This window comes from Amphiprion ocellaris, chromosome 18 (genome assembly GCF_022539595.1).
Source record: "Amphiprion ocellaris isolate individual 3 ecotype Okinawa chromosome 18, ASM2253959v1, whole genome shotgun sequence".
In the NCBI taxonomy this organism is placed as follows: Eukaryota; Metazoa; Chordata; class Actinopteri; family Pomacentridae; genus Amphiprion; species Amphiprion ocellaris.
This window is the reverse complement of record NC_072783.1, coordinates 16,469,370-16,478,759: the sequence shown is the minus strand read 5'-3', so window position 1 is coordinate 16,478,759 and position 9,390 is coordinate 16,469,370. Positions and strand designations below refer to the sequence as shown.

At 36.8% G+C, this 9,390-nt stretch overlaps 1 long non-coding RNA gene across 1 annotated transcript; it reads left to right on the top strand.

Annotated features, from left to right (window-relative positions):
* The first annotated feature begins 445 nt into the window (after window positions 1-445).
* On the top strand, window positions 446-8,930 carry LOC129347343 (uncharacterized). Its single transcript, XR_008599398.1, has 4 exons — window positions 446-848; window positions 1,476-1,634; window positions 2,568-2,853; window positions 7,346-8,930. It is a non-coding gene; the product is annotated as an uncharacterized LOC129347343 (long non-coding RNA).
* Window positions 8,931-9,390: the final 460 nt, after the last annotated feature.

Below are 9,390 nucleotides of genomic sequence, written 5' to 3'. Positions count from 1 at the left end.
GATCCAATTCCACATTCACTGTGAAAGTAAAAAGCTTCCTGAAGCATGTTTAGGCCTCCACGTAAATATATATTCACTTTGATCAGTTACGGCACAGTATTTATTGTTCTTCATTAAAACCTACTGAAATAGGTGGGACATAATTGGTCCATTTTGTGCAGAAGTGTCACATGACACATTCAATGCCCCATTTCATATGAACATGCAAAGTCTGAAGAAGATAACCTGGTTAACAAAGTTTATAACCACCATCTGAGACTCATTTCCAACTGGGGCTTGAGGTTTTTTTCTAGCCGGCTTACACAAAATAAACTGACTTCGCTAAACTTGCTTTGTAGTACAGCCCTCCACTGTTCCCTCTAAGCTGCGCGCGTGCGCAATTGCGCACTGCTGACACGGTCTCCGCGCACAGAAAATCTGCTGCGCACAAAAAAAAATAAAAAATCCAACCTAAATTGTAAATAAAATAAACACGTAACAATTCATTCTGTGCTATTTTTCAATGTGAGTCAGTGAGTGACGGTGACTGGCTGCTGCAGCCAATGATGCGATTCACATACGTATTTACCATAGACTGTATATAATGGTATTTACGCAGCTAATCAACGTCAGGCGTCCTTATGTGCAGCCACTGTTGTTCTCATAGATATGAATGAGTCGATAGGACACGCCCCTTTGAGCTGCGTGCTACTGCGAGGCTAAGCTAGTGGGGGAGAAGTTTCAGTGCATTCCGTTGATGTAGACGTTGTGAAAACGGAAACAACAAGTATGCCGGCTCACTGTGTTGCATACAGTTACACACTACGTCGTACGATTGAGACAAGGAAACTTGGAATGACTTTTCATAGGTAAGAATAGTTTTTGGCTCTTTTTTCATTATGAAATCTTGTTGAGAGCTTCCAGTCTATGAGAGCTAACTAGTTAGCCACTAGCAAAACGCTAAGGCGAGCTAGCAGCTTGACAACCAAATACCAGACGATTAATAGTAGCTGTAGTATAGTTGTACAAGCAGTAGTAGTAATACTAAAAGTACAAGCAGCAGTAGTAGTATAAACAGCTGTTGGAGTCGTAGAAGTAGTATCAGCATTTGTAATAGTATTACAAGTTGTAGTAGCAGTGCCAGTATCAGCAGCAGCAAATGTACTACCACTACTAGTAGTAGTAGTCACATTGCTATTACTACCACCAATACTACCAATAGTAGTTATAAAGCCTAACTCATGTATATCCAGATTACCATCTATGTTCTTCCTCCAAACCCATTTTATGATTGGGATTACAGGCAGTTCTTTAGGACTGCTCTCAAATAATTGAAATGTTACTAAACAAGATTATACTTATCAAATTAAATAGCTCTGGTCTCCAGTATATTGGCGAATTCGGTTCTTTGTACTTAATTTATTAGCATGATTTCTTTTTAATATGTTGTGTACAGACTTAATTACTTCTCTGTCTACTTTTCTTACTCCATGTAGGTTTCCCAGAGACTATGGGTTGAGGAGGAATTGGAAGTTTGTCGGCTTAGACCTGGTGTCATTCCATCAGTGTTAAACTTCCCGGCTCATCTTGGAAGCGTACGTGCCAGAAAGACCACGACCAAGCAGCCTTGAGATCTTAGGCAGCGTCTCCGTGAGGTGGGTGTCAGCGGTGTTCACGGTCAGGTCTGTGGTAATCTCGTCAAAAAACAAAACAGAAAAAATCTAGATTATAAATCAACATGTAACCAAAGCACTCTGTGTATAACGCCATAGTATAGGATGTAGTTCAGAAAAAGTCAAAGTATAGTATGCTTTACTCAAGAATAACATAGTATGGCCTGTAGTTCATAGTACAGCATGTTGGCAAGAAAAAAAACAGAACATAGATTATTATGTGGTTCAAAAAGTGCAAAATGATAGGATGTTACCTAAAATTGTCATGTATGATATGTGGTTCAAAAAATGTCATAGTGCAGTATATTGTCAAAATAGTATGTAATTCAAGAAAACATCAGAGTATAATATGTCATCTAAAAAATGCCATAGAATAATAATTTCATTGTACAAGTAAAAGTGTAGTAACTTTTAAAACTGTTCGAATTCTTATATGTTGCTAAAAAACCAAAAAAAAACAAAAACAAAAACGTCACAGTAATATGTCAATTAAAAAAGTCTATAGTATAGTGTGTCGCCCAACAAACATCATAATATAGCATGTCGCTCTAAAAACGTCACAGTATAGCCTTTAGTCCACAGCTGTCAGTAGGTGAGGAGCAACACAAAAACAGTCCAAACACTGGTTTCCAGAGGGTTAGACAAGAATTTATTTGAAAGAGTAAGTTTTACAACACAACATGTGAGGGGGTTAAAAACAAATGGGTGTTAGTAAAATAAAAATAAATAAACAGAGATAAAAGTGAACTTCATGTTGACATTGATGGGCATTCCAACCAGGAACAAAGTAAAAGATAATCAGTATGAAAAAAAACTCCTCCTGTTCACCTCTTAAAACCCAAAAACACACCGCAGTAGCACCCTAAACTAAAACTACCAATGGGTTCCCTGTTTTCCTTTGTGAACATTTCAAAGGTCCCTCTCTATCTCCCCACACATCCACCAACCACTGAAATACATCTCCAAAGTTCTGCCGGGCCAGCTCAGCTTCCCCTCAGAAGAAGTGCTGCCACCTGCCAGATGAAGGAGCCTTTTGAGAGGCAGCTGGCATCGTGATTGGACTGTACTTTGGTCTGTTCTAATCCAGCTTCAGCTCCAGAGACGGCAGGCGGGACGAGTCAACGGAGGCCGGGTGGACGAAGGCATGCAGCTGAGTACAATCCAGAAAACAACAGAGGAGGAGTGCAAACAGAGTAGCATGGTATGTCTCTTAGAAAACATCATAGTATAGCCTTTGGTATGAAAAAAATGCCATCATATACATCGTATATTGTACAAATAACAAGTCAAAGGAAAGAGACATACATTGTAGAATTGTAGTAATTGTGGGCTGACTGATGTACTGATTATCAGTATTTTATTTTTTACTGATTTACGGTAATAAATAAATTTAAAAATGGCGCTACTTTGGCTCTGAACCTTTATCTACCTGTGGTCGCTCTGTCTTCTGGAGTGATTTGATTGGTTATACATCACGAATAAAACTTCTTTAACTTAACATCTGTAAACAAAACAAAAACGTATCAACAAAGTTTTCTGTTAGAGTTTGTGTTCTTCAAAGTTTAACTCCAAGATTTTAAATACTTTCATTTACTGCAAATGAATATCTACTCCAAATGTCTCACTAATAATCATTATCAGCCTTAAAAACCCACAAAACACCCCTCTATACTCGACCACACTTAGTACAGTCCGGTTCCCCCTTCTATAAATCTGCTTGGAATCATCCACTTCCTGTTTGTCAAAGTGGCCTTCTACCTGGACAGGTTTTGTTGGAGCTCATGCAACAAACATTTTGGGTAACTGCACTTTAATATGGATGGATGACACTGAATTAGAGTCTGTTTTAATGAGACTGAGTTAAGATGTGTAGCTCTGTCATTAAATAGTAAATTATTTCTCAGAATTCACAGAGAAAAGTCTGAAATGTTTGCTAGGTTAGCGTCCCATATGTTCTTTGGCTCAGCTAAAGCTAACTCTCTCCAACTTGTGGATCTCTTGAGTTGCTTGTTAAAATATCTTGCTAGAGGTGCTGAAGCTCAGAAAGTCTGAGATGTTTGTTCAAAATAAGCTCATTCTCAAGTCTTATCTAAACTGTCCTCTTTTGTTTTAACTTTCCCTAAACTTAGAAGTTAATGACAGAGCAGCACATCCAGACTCAGTCTCATTTATGTAGCAATTAAACTTCAGTGTCATTCATTGATGTTAAAGTGCAGTTTTTCAAATGTTTGTTGCACATGCTCCCGACCAAACCAGTCCAGGTGGAAGACGATGTGAAGAGAAAGCTCCAGAGGATGAATATCACACATTTACGTTGGAAATAAATGTCCTTTAATTAGACATTGTCATGCAAAAGTTGGATTTCCCTTTAATGATGTTCAAATCTTTGTTGAGTGTTTTGTTGATGTTGGTTTCTAAATGTTTTCTGACACTCGGCCCCAAAGTTTAAAACCTTCTACGGCTCACAAGCTGCAACAATTTACACATTATCAACTATCTTTCTGACTAAACTAAGATAAAAAGTGAAAAACTGCCTGATTCCTGCATCATGAATGTGAATCTTTTTGGTTTTTATGACAGTAAACTGAATGTATTTGGGTTTGACATTTTATAAACCAAAACAAGAAATGAATTACTGGAGAAAACAATCAACAGATTAATGGACAAAGAAAATGTGTTTTCCAACATATATGGCTGACTTACTCCAACATTACAAGATACATACAATTTGAATTCAATTTTATTTATATAACGCCGAATACAGGTCAAATTGTCTCAAGACACTTTATTTTTATATTTTTTGTCATATTTAAAATATGACAAAGTAAGAAATTTAAACCTCTTGACTAATCCAATTTATTACTTGGTTTTTAAGAGACTAATCGACAACTAAAATAACTTTTCTCCACTAAAACTAATAAACATGAGGTCAAATAGAAGGAAGAGTTTTAAATACTGCAGTCCCACGACGACAAGAATAAAGTTTGTCAACAAAAACTAAATCTGCTGGTGGATTCCATTAAAGTCCTAATAAATGATAATAAAGTGTGATACTAAAGGTTTGTGGTGCTAAAAATGTCAAAGTAAAGATATCAAGTTGAACATCTGGATGGAGGTTGATAAAAGTTGACCTTCTTTCATTTCTCTGGAGCCGACTCCATGGATTTTATGGATGGTGGTTAAAGACCTGCTCTTCTAGTCGTCTTCCTTCTAGTCGCTGTAAAGTCAGTCCATCCTGGCCGACTTCAACACCTCTTCATGACAACTTGTTCTGCCTCCGACCTGGTGGAAACTCCAGAAACTCGGGAAAACCTGTCGAGACTCGAAGAACTCGTGGAGACTCGAAGAACTCGTCGGGCGGGGGAAGGTGTGGTGGGCGGTGGGGGGAGGTGGGGGAGTAGAGGGGGGAGGCCGCCACCCACCTCCCCGCCTAGTCTCCGCCTTGACTCCACCCAGACTCCGCCTTGGCTCTGCCCATGTGATCACGTCACGAACTACGATGTCAAAGGGACGACGAATTTATTTCTTTTTATCTGATCTGTAGCTCAGTGAGTTAAGGATTTGCCTATGGAGCTGCAGGTCGCTGGTTCAAGACCAGACCCTTCTTAAAGTTTTCTCAAAATCCTGACAAAGACAAAGAAAGAAGAGTGTCAGTGGTGGGTCTTGAACCTGCGACCCTCCGCTTGGTAGTCTGTCTTCTTATCCCCCTGAGCTACTTGCTCAGATAGTAATTCTTCTTTTTTTTGCGCATTTATCATCTATTTTTTGTCGTTTTCGAGTTTTTTTTTTACCTCGAGTCTCGACTCGACCGTTTTTCTCAGGAGGTTGGACTTCAGCCTTTGTGCTGGAGGGTTGAACCCTCAGTTCCAAGACTTTCCAAAGCCTCCACACCTCCCGAGTCCTCAGGACCTGAGCTTTCACACAGTCTGAGGGCTGAAATTTTCTAAGTCCCACAGTAGTTCTCTGTTAGTTTGAACCTTCAGACAGTCCAAGGACTGATATCTTCTAAGTTCCTGAGTACTTCTCTGTTAGTTTGAACCTTCAGACAGTCTGAGGGCTGAAATTTTCTAAGTCCCACAGTAGTTCTCTGTTAGATTTAACTTTCAGACAGCCCAAGGACTGATATCCTCTAAGTTCCTGAGTAGTTCTCTGTTAGTTTGAACCTTTCCACAGTCTGAGGACTGAAATCTTAAAAGTTTCTCAGTACTTTTCTGTTAGTTTGAACTTTCTGGTTAACAGAAGCCTTAAAACTTGTGACCATGAGTCTTGATTTCACATTTAGACCATCCATCTGAGTTTTTCTCAGACCTTCACCTTTGGGTTTTTTAGAAATCCTCAACAAACTTTGATTCTCTTCACTGAACAGTAAAGTTTGTGGAGATCAGAAGGTAACATTAGTTTGATAAAGTCTACTAGTAGACTTTATCTGGAAAGCAGTTTTCTGAAATGAGTTCTTAGTAAAGCTGTCCACGATCAAACTAAGAACATAGAAAGAGGAAATGTTTGAAGAAACAACTTGATGTTTTCGTTTCAGACTAGAAAACACTTTAAGACCCTTTAAGATTTGATTTCCAAATGTGTTGTCTTTTTAATGTTTAATTGTTTTTTCAAATGTTTTATTGGGTTGTTTGAGTTTTTTTTCCTTTCCCAATATTTAATGTTTCGATTAAATCTTGAAGGTTTTTCTTTTTAAATGTTTTACCACCTTTTAATGTTTTTCTTTTTAAATGCTTCATTGTATTTTCTGTTTAATTCCTATTTGAAGTTTTATTGTCTTTAAGATGTAATTTTCTAATTAAAGATAACATTTTTTAATTAAATGTTTTGTCTTTTTAAAGGTTTAATAATCTAATTAAATGTTTTGCATTTTTTAAAATGTTTAATTTAATTGTATTTAATGTTTAACTCTATTAAACAGACAAAATATTGAATTAGATAATTCAACAAGATACAATACATGTCATTATGAAATTAAACAAAATTTTTAAAATACAAATATTAAAAATTACAGATAAAATGTTTTCCATAAACATTTAAAAAATACAATTAAACAAGAATATTAAACATTTTTTAAAAAAGCAAAACATTTAATTAGATTATTAAACCTTTAAAAAGACAAAACATTTAACTAAAAAATTTTATCTTTAATTAGAAAATTACATCTTAAATTTCTTAAATCTTTTTAATAATAAAACTTTTTAAAAGTTGTTTTTGTATTCAATTTTTTTCCTTTGATTTAATTGCTTTTTGTTATGTAGTTTATTTCTTTAATCTTCTTTTTCTGTCAAGATTTTAACTCCAACCTTAAAAATGAAATAAACCCTTAAATCACAATGAAAATATTTCTGTTGTCACAATCATGAGTTAGTCAGTTATTCAGTTTATCAATTCAACTTTATTTGTTTAGCACCTTTTACACAGATGACAAAACTAAACAAGCAAAGAGAAAAAAACTATGCTAAAACTATGATTAAAACTCAAAAACATTAAAAAAAAAAAAAAATTTAACATAGTAATAAAATATGTTGTGTCCAGGGGATGGAGGGAGTTTATTGAAGTCTTCTTGGGCTCACATGGGAAATCATTTAAAATATAAACTTGATATTCAGTCTAAGGAAACTGCAGAGCGACAGAAGAACCAACAATATCTCCTGTTTTCTCCTTTAATGAGTCGACTCTTCTTGTGCTTTCAGACCAAAGAACTACAGACTCTTCACAACCTGCTCAAACTCTTGGTACAGGACCTCACCACACGGGTCAAGAAGGTTTCCATCTCATTTCTACTCTGAAGCTCACCTTCTCCTGCTCAAACTGCTGACAAGTGTTTCTGCTGCTCTAAAGTCTGCTCTCCAGAACTTCCTAAAAACTCTCAAAGTCTCTTCTGCTGCAGGTTGCTTTATAGAACTGTTCCAGAAAACCTCACTAAACCACATGGAGGGGCCTCAAGATAGTCGTCCAAATGAAACCATACAAAAACCAAACTAGCACAACCCAAACGCTAAAGTCTCCTGCAGCCTACCAGAGAACCTCTGAGAACAGAGAATCAGGTCAGGAACTCTTACCTTCTGGACAACCAACGTTGGTTCACAAACAAGAATACAGAATGTGTCTGACCAAAAACCTCTGAAGACTCACTACAGCCAAGATAAAGACACAACTCAGCTGCACCAAATCCACTAATCACTGCACACATTAGCACCATGTGCTCACTGTGGCTAAAGAACCTAATTTACCAAGACAACTATCCAGTACAAAGCCCTAAAACACACCAAGAAACACAATAAAGATGATTTTACTGCTGGAAGCTGCAAGCCAACGCCTAAAGAACAACCTAAAGCAATGGAGCCAAACCCAGTTCAGTGGTGAACAGAAGCAGAGGAAATGTTTGTCTGCAGCTAAATAAAGCAGGAAGACACTGAGCTGCTCAGGTGTTCCTAATAACACCAAGCAGCCACCTGGACAGCCAATAGGAACACAGCTTACTGGAAGTCCAGAGGGCTGGGTTAGTGAAGGAAATTTAGTTTAAAGTTGAAGCAGAAAGTTAACAAAGAAAGTTGAAAACCACCTTCTGATACCTGAAATCTCTGAGTTTTCACACAAAGAACACCTGAACGTGTCAAACTGGTTTCATAGTAGAACCATCCTTGTAAAAACGTCATAGTATGGTGTGTTGCTCAAAAAACATTAGGACCCGGCTGTCAGGGGACAAACATGTAAGAAACATGAGAACAGAGAGAACCCAACCAGTAGGTCACAGTTTATCATCCCCCAGTCATCTCCTGAAGTCCATATGGTGAGAGACATCAGTATCTGGTTGTTAATTTACCAGAGGATGCTTATAATCATGCTGATGTGGTCTGTACTCTACACTATTTTAGTGACTCAATAAATGCCTAAGTTGTTTTTTTTTTTTAAATGCTTTTTAGTTTTTAATAAACATTTAACAGCATATATGTAATCAATAAATGGCCTTTGCCTATCTTAAGAAAAATTCACTCAGAACTCTGATATGTTAACAGTACTAAATAAATCAATAAATACATGCATACACACAAAAATAAGTTAATACATTAACTGTGTTAAGATAAGATTTAGATTTTTAAAAAAGTTGTTTATGTTTTTGCAGAATCCAGTATTGCTCACTGGTTGGTCATTACATTTTATTAGTTTGATTTCACTGTTTAAAATGATGCCACCTCTTTTCAGACAGAACCTGTGATAATAAAACAATACAAAATTTTTAGTTGTGTGTTAATAAAGCACTTAAAGCTTTAAGTATGGCTAAATGCTTTTTTCAAAATTAAATATACCACTCCTTAGGTGGTAGTGGCCCCAAGTTCAGTAAAGTTGGAAAGATATTCACAGATTCGGACTTCCAGCATCAATAACTCGTTAGATATAGGTTGTCAAAACATAAACGGTGCCTCTTTCCCATTGTTGCAAGGCAGACAATGTGCTACAAGCCCAGTTTTATCAAAAGTAGCTGTCTTTCAAGCTACAGGAATAACATTGGTGTCTATGGAGTGAACAGGGTCCGTCTGCAATTTGCAAAACCGCTGCAACAGTAAAGAGAGACAAATATTCAATAACTTCACTCTTATACATTGTAGTGTCACTAAAATCACTGCAGCCTTCAACTGGCTCCTGTTGACAAAGTGTTTTAACAGAAATGTAAATGCTGTAATTTGATTCTTTTAATGAACCATGTAACTTGAATGGATGTGATGCTGGTGTGACC